Source organism: Lepidochelys kempii, chromosome 1, assembly GCF_965140265.1.
Source record: "Lepidochelys kempii isolate rLepKem1 chromosome 1, rLepKem1.hap2, whole genome shotgun sequence".
Classification (NCBI taxonomy): domain Eukaryota; kingdom Metazoa; phylum Chordata; order Testudines; family Cheloniidae; genus Lepidochelys; species Lepidochelys kempii.
This window is the reverse complement of record NC_133256.1, coordinates 6373727-6390104: the sequence shown is the minus strand read 5'-3', so window position 1 is coordinate 6390104 and position 16378 is coordinate 6373727. Positions and strand designations below refer to the sequence as shown.

Here is a 16378-nt window from a genome sequence, read left to right as displayed (position 1 = left end):
ACTACCAGAAGCTGGGACTAGACGACAGGGGATGTCTCACTCGATAAATTGCCCTGTTCTTTTCGCTTATGTTCTTAAATATGCACTCAGTCAAACTTTGATTCTGCATGCAGACTTACTACATTGCTGCTAGTTCGCTTGCATAACCTTGCTGATTGGCTGAAATCTGCTGTCACTCATAGCTGTGGAGGGGTAATTGAATAAAGGGAAAAAGTATGAAACTAATTTTTCACCTTTTATATAAGCCCTTTCTCCTCTCGAGAGATGGATAAGAATCCCTTCACTGGAGAAACTCTCAGAAGTCATATAATCTAAACAGGTTTCTGAGGGCATTTCCATAGGAAGTAAATTCTTAGGCAAATTGCTCTCACTATATGCCTCAGCGTACCCTATTTGTGAGAGGAGATGTTTAATTACTTACTTCCAGAGATGACTGTGAGAATTGCCTGTTTAAAGCACTTTGAAATTTGTCAAGGGAAGGAATATTGTATAATAAGAAAGTCGGTAGTAAGGAACCTCACAAAGGAATGATGAGGAGTGGTCATTGAATAACGATATCTGAGAAATTGCTCTTGAAAAGCTGAAGGGAATCCCATAAACATATGTATGCTTGATAAAATATTTTATATACAACATTTAAACTGCATGTACACTTATTATATGAATGCACATACTCAAATACAGAATTTTAACTGCAAATGATCACTTCTAACCATATGAACCATCTGCCAGAATTACCCTAGCTGTAGGGAAAATAAAAATGTTTAGTTTATTGCATTTAACTACTGTCCCGTGCTTCAATATAAAAATTTAACCCCCTTTGTAGAACAGCATAAGTGGGAATAATTTAGTGCAGAAACAGATCATAGAAACATAGAATATCAGGGTTGGAAGGGACCTCAGGAGGTCATCTAGTCCAACCCCCTGCTCAAAGCAGGACCAATCCCCAATTAAATCATCCCAGCCAGGGCTTTGTCAAGCCTGACCTTAAAAACTTCTAAGGAAGGAGATTCCACCACCTCCCTAGGTAACCCATTCCAGTGTTTCACCACCCTCCTAGTGAAAAAGTTTTTCCTAGTATCCAACCTGTGCAGAAAATGTAAAGTAGGAGACGACCTCTTGAATCTCAGTTGTACTGTTGTAATGTCAGGTAGTACACAACCCCGTGGTGTGGCTGTGTGCTTTGAAGCAGATGCACTGACTGTGCTTTACCAAGCCCATGATCTGTATTTTCATGGATGTTTAAAGAAGAAAGTACATGAGAGAGAGAGTATGAATGAATGTATTGTCATTCCTAAAAATCTTGTGCACTGTAGTTTGCCCTCTGAGACTTCACACCTTAAATTTTAATTGCAAATATATAACCAGTCATGCTGAAAATACTTTAGGAATGGAATTTGATTCCGTGATACTGAGAGGTGGTGGATGATTTGGGATGGAGGCCCTAAAGGAAAATTCCATATCTGATGACAATACATTGTCTTCGTAGACTTGTATTGAAGTGAGCTCACAGCAACAAAAGTTGCCAGGCAACTTAAATGAAAGTTTGAGCCAGAGGAGCGCAGCAGATGTGAGAAGGGTCTGCAAAAAATCTGACTGATACCCTGAAAAATGGTGGCAGGTCTAGAAAAGATGACCTTGCCATGTATGTGATGTAAAGTAGCAGCCTTTTTGGAAAACACATTCACTGTGATAGTTCCCCATACTGTTAAGGTGGTTTGTCTGAGTTTATTAGGAAAAATGGAAAGTTTTTCTGTTTTTGGTTCAAAATCTTTTTTTCTCTATGGTTCTGAAGCTATAGTCTCTGGACCACTCGTGGCCTGAAGAACTGTTACAGGGGGTCCATAGAAGGACACACTTTGGGAACCACCAGTAGAGGATTGGTAGGGGAGGGGTGAGAGAATCTGTCTCTTAAAAAAAAAAAAAAAAAAATGACGCACAGGATGAGAAGTTGGAGTCACTGTGTCCTGTGTGCGTGAATGGACATGCCCAGGCACTCACAGTTCATAGAATCACTCATAAATATGAGACTGCTGGCTTTGATTTTTAGGCACATTGCACTATTGACTGTAAACAAAGGCCCACCTTAATACATACATGACTATGAGTGAACTTAGCAAACTAAGGAAGTTGGTGAGCCAAACATACATTCCTCTTCCTGGCCGCGTTCTATGAATAGTAAGATTTGTAGAGGGGAGAGAAAATATCTCACAAATCTAAAAATGATTATCCTGCTTTATTAGCAAGACAAGGTGGGTGAGGTAATAATCTTTTATTAGACCAACTTGTGTTAGTGAGGGAGATGAGCTTTCTATCTTACACAGAGGTCTTCTTTAGGTCTGGGAAATGTACTGTTAAGGTATATCTACACTGAAATTAAAAATACCTGGCTGGCCCATGCCAACTGACACAGGCTCATGGGGCTTGGGCTAAAGGGCTGTTTAATTGTGGTGTAGACATTTGGTCTTTGTGCCGGAGCCCTAGCTCTAGGACCCTGTGAGATGGAGCGGTCCCAGAGCATGGGCTGCAGCCAGAGCCCAAACATTTGCATTGCAATTAAACAGCCCCTTAGCCAAAGCCCCACGAGCCCGAGTCAGCTTGGACTAGCTGCGGGTGTCTAACTGCATTGTAGACATACCCAGAATGTCCCGTCTGAGTGCACTTCCGAGACCTGAAGCTCGTCTCTCTCACCAACAGAAGTCAGTCCAATAAAAGATATGACCTCACCCGCCTTCTGTCTCTGATATCCTGTGACTAACAAAGCTACAATAACATCTGCAGATCCTGCTTTATCATATTCTTGTGTGCATGCACACACACTCCCTTCTGCCTAATTGGTCACAGCCCATTGGCTGAGCCAGTATAGAGCTGTTCAGTCAAGCACAGAAGGAAAGAATTTTTCCTGTCAGCATGCTGTACAAGAATTAGAACAAAGTGTCACTCACTAATGACTTAATGACTCCCCCTGAAAACTTTTGGCCGCTCTGTGCTTATTCCTATATTTGGCAAGCTATTCACTGACCTTAGTAGTTATTTTCTTATTCCCCTGCAGAAAGACAGTGTGCCTGTATGTGGCTGCTTCTGGATAATGACATCTTCACTGATAATGTGTGTGGTAGAGACTTCATCACCTGAGCAGCATGATTGTTCAAACCTTTGATGGGCTGAGCTAGGTTAGGATTAGATTGGGATGGATTCTGTCTTGTACTGTCTGAAAAAATACACATTACTCAGTGGTCAATCAGGAATGAAGACCAAATTCAAGTTTTACGAATGGAAGAGGATTGATCTTGCCCTCATGTAGTCCCGGACTTAGTGGACTCTTGAGAGAATCAAGCTGTCTTTCCCACACAATGGTGTAAATCAGGAATAATTCCATAAAGTCAAGTGTCAGAGTAACAGCCGTGTTAGTCTGTATTTGCAAAAAGAAAAGGAGTACTTGTGGCACCTTAGAGACTAACCAATTTGTTTGAGCATAAGCTTTCGTGAGCTACAGCTCACTTCATCGGATGCATACTGTGGAAAGTGTAGAAGATCTTTTTATACACACAAAGCATGAAAAAATACTCCCCCCACCCCACTCTCCTGTTGGTAATAGCTTATCTAAAGTGATCACTCTCCTTACAATGTGTATGATAATCAAGTTGGGCCATTTCCAGCACAAATTCAGGTTTTCTCCCCCCCCACCCACCACACAAACCCACTCTGCTGTTGGTAATAGCTTATCTAAAGTGACCACTCTCCTTACAATGACAGGTTTCAGAGTAACAGCCGTGTTAGTCTGTATTCGCAAAAAGAAAAGGAGTACTTATGGCACCTTAGAGACTAACCAATTGATGAAGTGAGCTGTAGCTCACGAAAGCTTATGCTCAAATAAATTGGTTAGTCTCTAAGGTGCCACAAGTACTCCTTTTCTTTCTCCTTACAATGTGTATGATGATCAAGGTGGGCCATTTCCAGCACAAATCCAGAGTTTAACAAGAACGTCTGAGGGGTGGGGGGTAGGAAAAAACAAGGGGAAATAGGTTACCTTGCATAAGTCACTTTAGATAAGCTATTACCAACAGGAGAGCGGGTTTGTGTGTGTGTGGGGGGAGAAAACCTGAATTTGTGCTGGAAATGGCCCAACTTGATTATCATACACATTGTAAGGAGAGTGATCACTTTAGATAAGCTATTACCAGCAGGAGAGTGGGGTGGGGGGAGGTATTTTTTCATGCTTTGTGTGTATAAAAAGATCTTCTACACTTTCCACAGTATGCATCCGATGAAGTGAGCTGTAGCTCATGAAAGCTTATGCTCAAATAAATTGGTTAGTATTTAAGGTGCCACAAGTACTCCTTTTCTTTTTGATAAAGTCAAGTGGACTCTCATCAGTATAAAACTGGTGTAAATGAGAGGGGAATCAGGGCCAGAGCTTCCAGATGTTGGCTGTGATTCCCCAGCTCCATGAATGCTACTGTTCCTGAACCGATAGAGTTTGAGTCACAAATCTAAGGCTATGTCTACACTACAGCATATGCTGACATAATTTATCACTCGGGGGGTGAATAAATCACTCCCTGAGCCATATAAAAGACACCAGCATAAGCGCTCCTGTGCACAGCGCTATGTTGGGAGAGCTTCTCCTGCCAACATAGCTTCTGCTGCTCATGGAGGTGGGTGTTTTATGCCGACAGAAGAGCTTTCTCCCATCAGCCTAGAGCGTCTTCACCATACGCGGTGCAGTGGTGCAGCTGTATCAGTACAGCTTCAGTGCTGTACGTATAGACATGGCCTAAGTTAAGAAATCGGTACAACAGACCTTAGTGAAGGGAACTGTGCTGGTTATGACCTAATAGAACTCCTCTGAGTTTGAATGCTAAGAGGTGTGGGCAGCTCGCAATAACCTTAGCAAGTGGATTTACGTAAACTGAACATTCTCCCCATAGCACCACACCCACCCACCTTTTTCTGTTTGTTTGTTTGTTCAGCCAGAAAGACCAAAATCAAACGCTTCAGAATGCTGGGCTATGTAGGCCTTACAGACTTAGGGCAAGTCTACACTTAAAATGCTACATCGGTGCAGCTGTGCTGATGCAGTTGCACCGCTGTAGCAATCTAACGAAGACGCTCTAAGCCGATGGGAGAGAGCTCTCCCGTCAACAAAGTTAATCCACCTCCACGAGAGGCAGTAGCTATGTCGGTGGGAGAAGCTCTCCCGCCAACATAGGCTGTCTATGTGGGGGGTTAGGTCAGTATGATGACATTGCTCAGGGCTGTGGATTTTTCACACCCCCGAGTGATGTAGTTACACTGATACAGGTCTGTAGTGTAGACCAGACCTTAATTTACTCCTTTAGTGTGTCTTTCTGTCATCCCGATTACCCCTTCAACCTAGGCTCAATATCCAAATACATAAGTTTATCTTTAGCTACATTTGACCTTTCTTCAAAACTTCAGTGTATTTAATCTCCAAGGAAACAAACAGGTTTGCTTGTTTTATGGCAATAAATTGCTTAGGATGGATGCATCAATGTAAATGAGCTTTGGAGCACAGGGCATTGAATGCAGTAGCCCAGGATCAAAGGTACCATATGATAGCTTTTGATGAAGTACTAGAAAACTTCCCTGGATATTGCACCTTTATTGTGGGGTGAAGTCTGGTGTGTTCCAATGGCCTTGAGAGCTTATGTTGGTGGGGGTTTTAACTCCTGGAAGGGCCACCCAAGCTGGACAGGTCAGAGGATAGGGACCAGATGAAAAGCAGTCCACTCATCTCCCAGGTTGAGGTTGAGCAATAGGCCAACAAACTGTTCTCGTTTTAAAAAAAACAAAACAAAAAACAAGAAAGCCTATTCCAGCAAATAGCAGGATAGACAGGGATGGCAGAGCTTTGTTCGTGCCCTTAGCAACGTCTGACAGTGAGGGAAGCAAAGACGAGGTGGATGCGGTTAATATTTTTTATTGGACCAACTTGTATTGGTGAGAGAAACAAGCTTTCAAGCCACACAGAGCTCTTCTTTAGGATTCAGATATGCTACGGGGCAGTGCTCTAAGCCGGAGCTATTTTTAGAGTCAAGCTGAAGCGTGAACCCTAATAATAATTTTTATTCTTGTAGAATGCAGAGCAGAGTACAACAAGACCTTTAGGAAGTTAAGGAAGTATGGGCTGGATGAATGCACTATAAGGTGGGTAGAAAGCTGGCTAAATTGTCGGGCTCAACGGGTAGTGATCAATGGCTCCATGTCTAGTTGGCAGCCGGTATCAAGTGGAGTGCCCCAAGGGTCGGTCCTGGGGCTGGTTTTATTCAATATCTTCATAAATGATCTGGAGGATGGTGTGGATTGCACTCTCAGCAAATTTGCGGATGATACTAAACTGGGAGGAGTGGTAGATACGCTGGAGGGGAGGGATAGGATACAGAAGGACCTAGACCAATTGGAAGATTGGGCCAAAAGGAATCTGATGAGGTTCAATAAGGATAAGTGCAGGGTCCTGCACTTAGGACGGAAGAACCCAATGCACAGCTACAGACTAGGGACCGAATGGCTAGGCAGCAGTTCTGCAGAAAAGGACCTAGGGGTGACAGTGGATGAGAAGCTGGATATGAGTCAGCAGTGTGCCCTTGTTGCCAAGAAGGCCAATGGCATTTTGGGATGTATAAGTAGGGGCATAGCGAGCAGATCGAGGGACGTGATCGTTCCCCTCTATTCGACATTGGTGAGGCCTCATCTGGAGTACTGTGTCCAGTTTTGGGCCCCACACTTCAAGAAGGATGTGGATAAATTGGAGAGAGTCCAGCGAAGGGCAACAAAAATGATTAGGGGACTGGAACACATGAGTTATGAGGAGAGGCTGAGGGAGCTGGGATTGTTTAGCCTGCAGAAGAGAAGAATGAGGGGGGATTTGATAGCTGCTTTCAACTACCTGAAAGGGGGTTCCAAAGAGGATGGCTCTAGACTGTTCTCAATGGTAGCAGATGACAGAACGAGGAGTAATGGTCTCAAGTTGCAGTGGGGGAGGTTTAGATTGGATATTAGGAAAAACTTTTTCACTAAGAGGGTGGTGAAACACTGGAATGCGTTACCTAGGGAGGTGGTAGAATCTCCTTCCTTAGAGGTTTTTAAGGTCAGGCTTGACAAAGCCCTGGCTGGGATGATTTAACTGGGAATTGGTCCTGCTTTGAGCAGGGGGTTGGACTAGATGACCTTCTGGGGTCCCTTCCAACCCTGATATTCTATGATTCTATGATTCTTTCTGGGCACTCGGATACTATGGCGATGGGTGCCAGTGAAAGATCCAAGTTAATCCTCTGCCTCCTCCCCCCAAAACTACTTACTATTTTCTTCTGTTCTTGCTGCTCCCGGGTGAGAATGCACAGTTCCTCATGGCCTACTGCCGCTCTGTTCCTGATAATGTGATTGCAGATGCACTCCCTTCACACTCTTGTTTCCATTACATTCCATGCCACTTTCATTGCTGTGGTCTCCACTGCTAATTTCCTCCCTTTGAAGTGAGGAAAAAGTGTTCAGATCTCTTTGAAACCCTGTGGAAGCCAGTCTAGCTAGCAGCGATTTTTACGCTGTGTGGGGGGAGGTGGGAGGGAGGACTACTGCTTTAGTTTAGCCGAAACACATTTCATTCTGACATCTGGGGCTATGTCTACGCTACACCGCTTGTAGCGACATGGCTGTGTTGCTACAGCCGTGTTGCTAAGTCATGCAGTCAGCTCTCCTGTTGACAAAAAACTTTCCACCCCCAATGAGCGGTGTTTGTGTTGTCGGCACTGGTGCTTGTCGTGGCAAAACTTTTGTCTTTCGGGGGGGTTAACACCTCTGAAAGACAAAAGTTTTGTCATTCAATTGTCAGTGTAGACATAGCCTAAGTCTAAGATTATTGAGCTTCCAAGTTTTCCATAATATTAGGGGATGATTACAAGAGTTACTAACAACTTTACCCTCCTTGAGTAAAGGTAGCAAGGTCAAGTGAATCTAATAACTTTATCTGGCTCCTTCTTCTATTAAAGAGCATTGGTTGAAGAGGCATTTGTACTGACTGGAGGCCTTTTTAAAATTGTAATTTAAAACAGCCCAGAAGCACTGAGTTCAGTTCCTTCCAACAGAAAAAGGGGGAGGGGGGGGGTATCATCAGTTTGTCAGTCCAAGTACCCAAGTTATTATGAACTATGCACAGCTCCAATTATTCAGACTTACAGGGTTTCCATTCTCTCATACACAGGATGTTAAAATTTCACTAACTGCTCTGCTTGTGTGCTTCTTCACTTTGTCACCTTTGCAAACAATGTCTTAGCTACTAAGAGTGGGCAAAACTGTTTCCCCTTTCAGGATTTTTTTTAAAATGCAACTTTGCAATTTTGTGCCCACAGCCCAAAGTAAACATTGTGCAATCCTTGGACCTGAACACATTTCATGTGAATTTAAAATAGATATAGATGTGAGCATATTGGATATACAGGTTTGAGACTCTCTAATGGACTGCAACTGCTGACTTGGCAGCATATTATCCCTTCTGGGGGGAAACTCCTCTTACAGGCTTTTCCACATCACCAAGATGGTGTGGGCAAAGTCTCCCTGGAAAAGTATGGGGAAGATCACCCCCCAGACCTTGTTACCCCCAATGTGATATGGCCGTGAAAAAACTAATGCGGTCTTGGGATGCATCAGGAGAGGTATTTCCAGTAGAGATAAGGAGGTGTTAGTACCGTTATACAAGGCACTGGTGAGACCTCACCTGGAATACTGTGTGCAGTTCTGGTCTCCCATGTTTAAGAAGGATGAATTCAAACTGGAACAGGTACAGAGAAGGGCTACTAGGATGATCCGAGGAATGGAAAACTTGTCTTATGAAAGGAGACTCAAGGAGCTTGGCTTGTTGAGCCTAACTAAAAGAAGGTTGAGGGAAGATATGATTGCTCTCTATAAATATATCACAGGGATAAATCGGAGAGGGAGAGGAATTATTTAAGCTCAGTACCAATGTGGACACAAGAACAAATGGATATAAACTGGTCACCAGGAAATTTAGACTAGAAATTAGACGAAGGTTTCTAACCATCAGAGGAGTGAAGTTTTGGAATAGCCTTCCAAGGGAAGCAGTGGGGGCAAAAGATCTATCTGGCTTTAAGATTAAACTCGATAAGTTTATGGAGGAGATGGTATGATGGGATAACATGATTTTGGTAATTAAATATTCATAGTAAATAGGCCCAATGGCCTGTGATGGGATATTAGATGGGGTGGGATCCGAGTTACCCAGGAAAGAATTTTTTTTTAGTATCTGGCTGGTGAATCTTGCCCATATGCTCGGGGTTTAGCTGATCGCCATATTTGGGGTCGGGAAGGAATTTTCCTCCAGGTCAGATTGGAAGAGGCCCTGGAGGTTTTTTGCTTTCCTCTGTAGCATGGGGCACGGGTCACTTGCTGGAGGATTCTCTGCTCCTTGAAGTCTTTAAACTACGATTTGAGGACTTCAATAGCACAGATATAGGTGTGAGGTTTTTTGCAGGAGTGGTGGGTGAGATTCTGTGTAGGAGTCCTGAAATTTGGCTGGGAATTAAGAATCATGGAGAGGGCAGAAGCGAGACTGGTCCTGGAGGAAAATATCTCAAGGCAACAGTTATAAATGGTGATCTAAGTGGGTTTAGCAGTGAAAGGAAGAAGGAGACTGGGTGGTAACTGGAAATGTAACTGCTGGTCAAGAGTGTTTTTATTTTTGATGGAGATGTCAGCATACTGTTACTGAGAGGGAGATGGGCCAGAGAGAGCAAGAGGATGAGATGAGAGGTGGGACAAGGGACGTTAGTAACTGGGAGGGGATCAAGCATGTGTCAGGGTTAGAGAAGAAAGCAATTGAGAAACCTCACTGTTGGTTAGAGTGAAGAATGAGGAAAGTGTGTTGCAAGAGATGTGGGGAAGAGAGGAGGGGGAGAGAAAGGAGAGGTGACAGTGGATCTCTTTAAAAAAATCAATGAGTTCTTGGGTGAAGACGCTGAGGTGGGGGATAGCTTTTAGGAGGGAGTCAAAGGAGAGCTTTGAATGTTTTGCCCTGTGTTTTGGATGAAAAAGCCAGCAGTTTTACAATGGTGTCACGCTACTGGCTCAGGAAGCCTCAACTTGGGAGGCAACCAGTCTGTTGGAAGGAAGTGGTTGAGTGGTTAGAATACGAGGAATACAGATGATTAAGGGCTCAGTTCTGTAACCCCTTCCTCACCTAGGGTAACACTTACATGTGTAGTCCCATTGATGTCAGTGGAACAGCTTAAATGATTAAATGATGTGCCACTCAAACAGATTAAATGATGTGCCACTCAGCATGAGTAGGGGCCGCAGAATCGGGCCCTGGGGGGGTTGTAGGCTTTCCTTTGGCTGGATAATGCTGAAAGATTTTGTTTACTGCTATTGTTAGCTGGAGTCGCCTGCAATGGCGCTCTAGGCATCACTGCAACCTTTAAGCATAGGTCAGACAGTATGACCTTCTATCCCAGGGATCGGCAATCTTTGGCCTGCGGCCCGCCAGGGAAAACTGCTGGCAGGCCAGGCCGGTTTGTTTACCTGCAGGGTCTGCAGGCTCGGCCATTCACAGCTCCCACTGGCCACGGTCCCCAATCCCAGGCCAGTGGGGGCTGCGGGAAGCGGCGCGGGCCGAAGGATGTGCTGGCCGTCCTTCACGCAGCTGCCTTTGGCCTGGGACCGTGAACCGCGGCCAGTGGGAGCTGGGATCAGCCAAACCTGCAGACACTGCAGGTAAACAAACCGTCCTGGCCCGTTAGCAGCTTTCCCTGACGTGCCGCGTGCTGAAGGTTGCCGATCCCTGTTCTACGCAATGGCCTGATTTCTGTTTGTACTTAGTTGTTTTACACCATTGTAATTCCATTAACTTCAGTTTACTCTTAATTTACACCAGTGTGAGGGAGATCAAAATGGAGCCTACTGTGTTGAATTTGAGGAAGAAGCTGTACAAATGTACTGGAGAATTCCTAGAGGGACGCTACAGAGCAGTTTACACTGCAATAAAAAAACCTCTAGCACGGAGCCTCAGAGCCCAGGTCAACTGGCTTAAATAGCAGTGCAGGTGTTTGGGCTCAACCTGGAGCCCGATCTCTCTCTAGGACCCACCCCACTTTCTTGGTTTCAGAGCCGAGGCTCCAGCCCAAGCTCTAACATCTGTGCGGCAACCTGTAGCCCCACAGCCCACGTCCTGTGAGCCTGAGTGAGTGATACGGGCCAGCTGTGGCCATGCTGCATGTCTTTTGTTTTAACGTAGGTGTATCATTAGGAGAGACTTTGTTTCACTCTTCTGATGGCTGGGAAATGGTTCTGATTATGGTGTGCAGCAGGGGAGTGAGGCTGCTAAAAAGAAAAGCTCTTTGGCCCAAAAAAGTGGCTGTTGCTCACGCTCAAGAGGCTAAGGGCATCTGCCTGGAAATAAAGTACTTGATTTATGTACAGTATTAATGTTTAAATGAAACCTGTCACCCCTTTTAATAAACAATCCTCAAACTCCTGCTGTTTCTACCTCACTAATGAATGTACTTCCAAGAAGATTAACAGAAAGAACAGGACAAATTTCTCACGAGTCTGGTACGGCCACTTCATACAAAAGTGAAACAATCTCTTGCAGCTTCTAATCTGATCTGGTTATTAAATTGCTGTTTCAGGTGAGGACCAAAAATGATTTGCAGTGTCTGGTGTAATGATGAGGTGGCAAATGGAAGAACCCCATTGTATTCCCTCCCATTCACAATACCCCAAACCACGCTGCTGTGGAGAAGATGGAAATTCAACATAACCGAACAAGAATGTGCTGCTCCGGTGGTGCAAGCAACATACCTGCTCAAACACCTTTCAAGAGCGGGTTGATTCTCCATGTCATGGTTATTTTAGTGAAAGTCACGGACAGGTTGCGGGCAATAAAAATAAATTCACAGGAGCTGTGACCTTTCTGTGACTTCTACTAAAAATAACGGGGGAGAGAGGGCTGGGGTGGGGAGAAGGAATGACAGCTGGAGCCTCATGTGGGGTACTGACAGCCCCATCCCCACCGCCACAGGGGAGCACAGCTCCAGCCTCCACCGCAGCCGTGGGGGTGGGGGAGGGTATGTACAGTCCCCGCTAAAGCTGTGGGGGCAGGGGGGGCACACAGCAGTGGCTCCAGCTCCAGCCAAAGGGACGGGGGTGGGGGTGGGCACGCACCGCCCTGGCTGCAGCAGCAGAGAATGGAGTGGGGCAGGGGGATGTCTGGCACCAATCAAAGCTGCGTGGCTGGGAGGGGGAGCGTCCGATCCTGCCACTGACAGCTGAAGCTGAAATCACGGGGGTCTGTGACCTCTATGACTAAATCTTATCCTTAGCCCTGATAAATCACTCAGTGAACTTCACAATGAAAATTAAGCAGTCAGAGTTCCTAGGGCTCTGGAGAGACAGGGAGAATGACTTCCATGCTTTCAGTATCGCAGTCAATTGGGCTTTGGCTGTATGACTTTTATGTATGTGGAGGATCAATTCATTACTCTGTCACTTTCAAAATAGCTATTTTGGCTCAGAAGACACTATTCCCTACTACAATACCATTAAAGGAAGGAACTTGTAGGAAAGAAATTGCAGGAATTTAAAAACAAATCAGTCATTGGGCTATGATTGCTTGGGGGATACAGAGCCTTTCACTTCTAGATCATTGGTCAGTGGTGATTTAGATGAGATTCTAACTACCATCTCACATTATCTTGGTTTATGTGGAATGATGTGGGGGCCTGTATAAATTCTAGGGCAAAGATGTCAGTGTCAACATAACCAGCACTGATTATCTTCCTTGCAGGTAGTTTTAGCAGACAGACCCTGACTAATGTAGGGCAGGGAGACTGAACACCCCTCAGAGTGATCCCTCCAGGTTGAGGCACATCTACAGGGGTGTGTGGGAGAACCCTGCATTTTCAGTTCCTGTTCTTTATATGTTCTGTGGGGCAAATGGAGAGCTTCTGTCCCCTGGCCCGTCCCTTTGACACATTTCAACAGTACTTAAAACACTTGAAGAAAAAGAAAACTTCAGTTGGTATGCCTGCAGTGCATCTTAATTGGGCAGTGCTCTCAGCACCTTGCCAGCTGCTGTGATCTACTGCCCGAGAGAATGTTCTTGTGCAGTGGCACTTTCCGTTGGATGACTTCTGCAGTATGAGATTGGGCTCTAGTTACCACAGGGTGGGAAGGATTAGGGGAGAATTTTGTCTTGTTTCTTTGGCAGTGGTCCTAATCCTGGTCGATTTCAGCATTTTAAGAACCTGATCTTAAATAACCTGTCTTTGTTTTGGAGACTAAAAAGTAGAGACAGACACGTATGAAGAGAAATGGAGGGTCAGAAAAGTTGTTTTTTTAAATTAAATAAACTTAACACCTAAGGCTGTTAGAGTCCACCCTTGTCCCAGACCTGAAGAAGAGCTCTGTGTGGCTTGAAAGCTTCTCTCTCACCAACAGAAGTTGGTCCAATAAAAGATATTACCTCCCCCACTTTCCCTCTCTAGTATCCTGGGACTGAGAAGGCTGCAACTACACAGCATACAGAGCCTACTCTTGTAATATATGGAGCATCCTTACTTCTGGTAGTTGGTGGGTATTGAAAAAAGTAAAGGAGGACTTGTGGCACCTTAGAGACTAGCAAATTTATTTGAGCATAAGGTTTCGTGAGCTACAGCTCACTTCATCGGATGCATGAAGATACTTAGGGCCTTGTGGATTGAGTCTATTGTAACTTGCCTCTAGATAACCTACTAAACTACCATTATTTAAAGCATTGTATTAACCTCAAAATTACTGAAAATCTACAGAAAGAAATGACAGGCACTGGGAATGACTGCTACATAATGAGAGGTGAAATCATTGGAGGCAGAGGCAGACCAAAGCAGACATAGTTCCCTTTGTGACTCTCGGTTGGAAATTCTAAGAAGAATTCTGTGAGAGTTGCTTTCTGACAGAGGTCCTTATCCCCAGGGTGAGTTTCTGGTGGGGTAATAAAGTTTATAATACTTATCTTTCATGTTTGTTCTTCTAAAGTGTTTATCCTTCTTCACATAATCTCGGAGACAAGATTGCCCTCTCCCAACATTTAATGAAGTGTTTTTATATGTGGATAAGTATTTTAAGCTCAGACAGTCTTAACTTATTCTGAAGCCTCAGTGAGCTGCTCTTAGTTTATAGCTCATAAGCAGAACTTTCCAATGAATTCCCTTGTCCCGTCATATAGACACATCTAGTTATGGATCCAGTTCCGCCACCCTTGCTCATGTTGTGTAGTTCTACATTCTGCCCATAGTCCCAATAGAATCAGTGATACAACCTTTGTCTTCCTCTGGTGGTCAGCTGGCAGGTGTAATGTTACACTGTCTGAAAGCTGGCGATTACGTGGGTCTGGTTTTGCAGCTCTTCAGATACAGTTTCCCCTGACTCCTTGCTCCCAAGTTTAAATAAATAATATGCTAAAATCCCTCATCCACAGTTCATTTGGGAAATTCATCCTGTAAAATTATAGATGGTGTGCAGGTGTGTGTTTCAGATCCCTTTTTGACAGCTTTTGAACATCAAATATGAAGTAGCTAATGGCTCTGCTTGTAATATAGTATGCCCAGCTGTTTAGGGTAAAGTGGTAGTTTAATAGTTTCTATTGTCAGTGGAAGTGCAGCATCATACTCATCGCTTCGTGAAGGAAGTATTCTGTGGTAACTAGAGCTGGAGACTTAATACGAGGATTCCTAGATCAGTGATTCTCAGGCAGGGGTACGCAGAGGTCTTCCAGGGGGTACATCAGCTCATCTAGATATTTGCCAAGTTTTACAACAGGCTGCATAAAAAGCACTAACGAAGTCAGTACAAACTAAAATTTCATACAGACGACGACTTGTTTGTACTGCTCCATATACTCTACGCTGAAATGTAAGTACAATATTTATATTCTAATTGATTTATAACTACGCGGTAAAAATGAAAATAAGCAATTTTTCAGTAATAGCGTGCTGTGACTTTTATACTTTTATGTCTGATTTTATAAGCAAGTAGTTTTTAAGTGAGGTGTAACTTGGGGCTACCCAAGACAAATCAGACTCCTGAAAGGGGTGCAGTAGTCTGGAAAGGTTGAGAGCCACTGTCCTATGTTATTTTCCCAGCTCTCCCACTCATTGCTGTGTGACATGTTATATGTTACAAAGTCTCAGCTTTAAAATAGGAATGATCCCTCCCTCCCTACCTAACAAGGCTCTTTTGAGGCTTTGTTAGTGTTCATAAATTGCTTTTAATATTCTCAGCTGAAAGGCCCTGAAGAAAAGCAGAGTATTATTACTTCTACGGGGGACTGCTGAAGAGAGAGGTTAAGCTGGTGCTGCCTTGCTCAATTTCGTAAAACTCTTTAAAAGTCCTATTCTCAAAGCTAAGTTTATTTTCTGGATGCAGTTCCAGTATTAATAAACGGAGTTACATAAATCACAATTCTTAAAAGTGAACTAAGCTGCCATCTAATCCTATCCCAATGGCTGCTTTGATTATAATATTAAGTGCTGTTGGAGGCAATCAACTGTAATGGTATTAAGGCAGCTTTTCAAATGTTATTAGAGATAATAGGAACTCATGGATGAAAATGAAGAGAACCTGCAATTTAACAACCATTAAAAAATATCCCCCTTGAAAGCAGGGAATAAATGAAAGGTCTGGAGCGAAATGTTTTGATGACACCGACGGTTATCGTGAAAGCCAGCGCTCTTCGTGCAGCAGGCCCTAATGCCTAGCACAGAATCTGGAGCAGCTCTCTTGAGTACAGTACCTTTGGGGGACAATCTCAGGGCTATTGAAAACAGGACCTGAAGCTTCCTGAGTACTTCAGAGTGGAGAGAGAGGATGGCTTTGTGCTGTGGGACTTGTGGCATCTGGGTTCAGTTTCTGGATCTACTACAGATTCCTGCGTGATCCTGGGCAAATCATTTACACTTTTTGAGCCCCCATTTCCCAACCAAGAAATGGAGATAATATATCCTTATCTCAAAGCGGTTGTGATAAATTCAGTAATGATTGCAAGGTGACTTTATGCTACAGTGATTGAGGACCCTACAAGTACCTTCCTACAAATGACATTTCCTAAATTCAGGTGGGTGTTTGGGCACCTTTCTCTAGCTTCTGGTGTATTCCAAACTTTATCTGGGCCTATAGAGCCTCCAGTACTCAGTGCCCCAGCTATCAATGCACTTGTAATCTAGTGCAAATCTCATGCACATTTACTGGAGAGGACATGTGTCTGTGCTCCAAATGGCTAATGAAGTGGCCAATAAAATGTACAGTACTCTTTGACTTTCTTCTTCCTTCAAGGAGTAACACACTGCACAATCCCCTTCTTCCTTACGAA

The 16378-nt window shown here is 44.1% G+C and overlaps 1 protein-coding gene across 7 annotated transcripts in view; it reads left to right on the top strand.

Annotated features, from left to right (window-relative positions):
* Nucleotides 1-16378, top strand: part of STIM1 (stromal interaction molecule 1) — a 200743-nt gene that overhangs the window by 71452 nt on the left and 112913 nt on the right. The window contains exon 1 of one of the 7 annotated variants that reach the window (XM_073333091.1): nt 13883-13984. The exons of the other annotated variants lie outside the window; for them this stretch is intronic. The gene's annotated coding sequence lies outside the window, so the exon portion shown is untranslated. Of the gene's footprint in view, nt 1-13882; nt 13985-16378 lie in introns of those variants that run through there. 7 annotated transcript variants of the gene reach the window in all.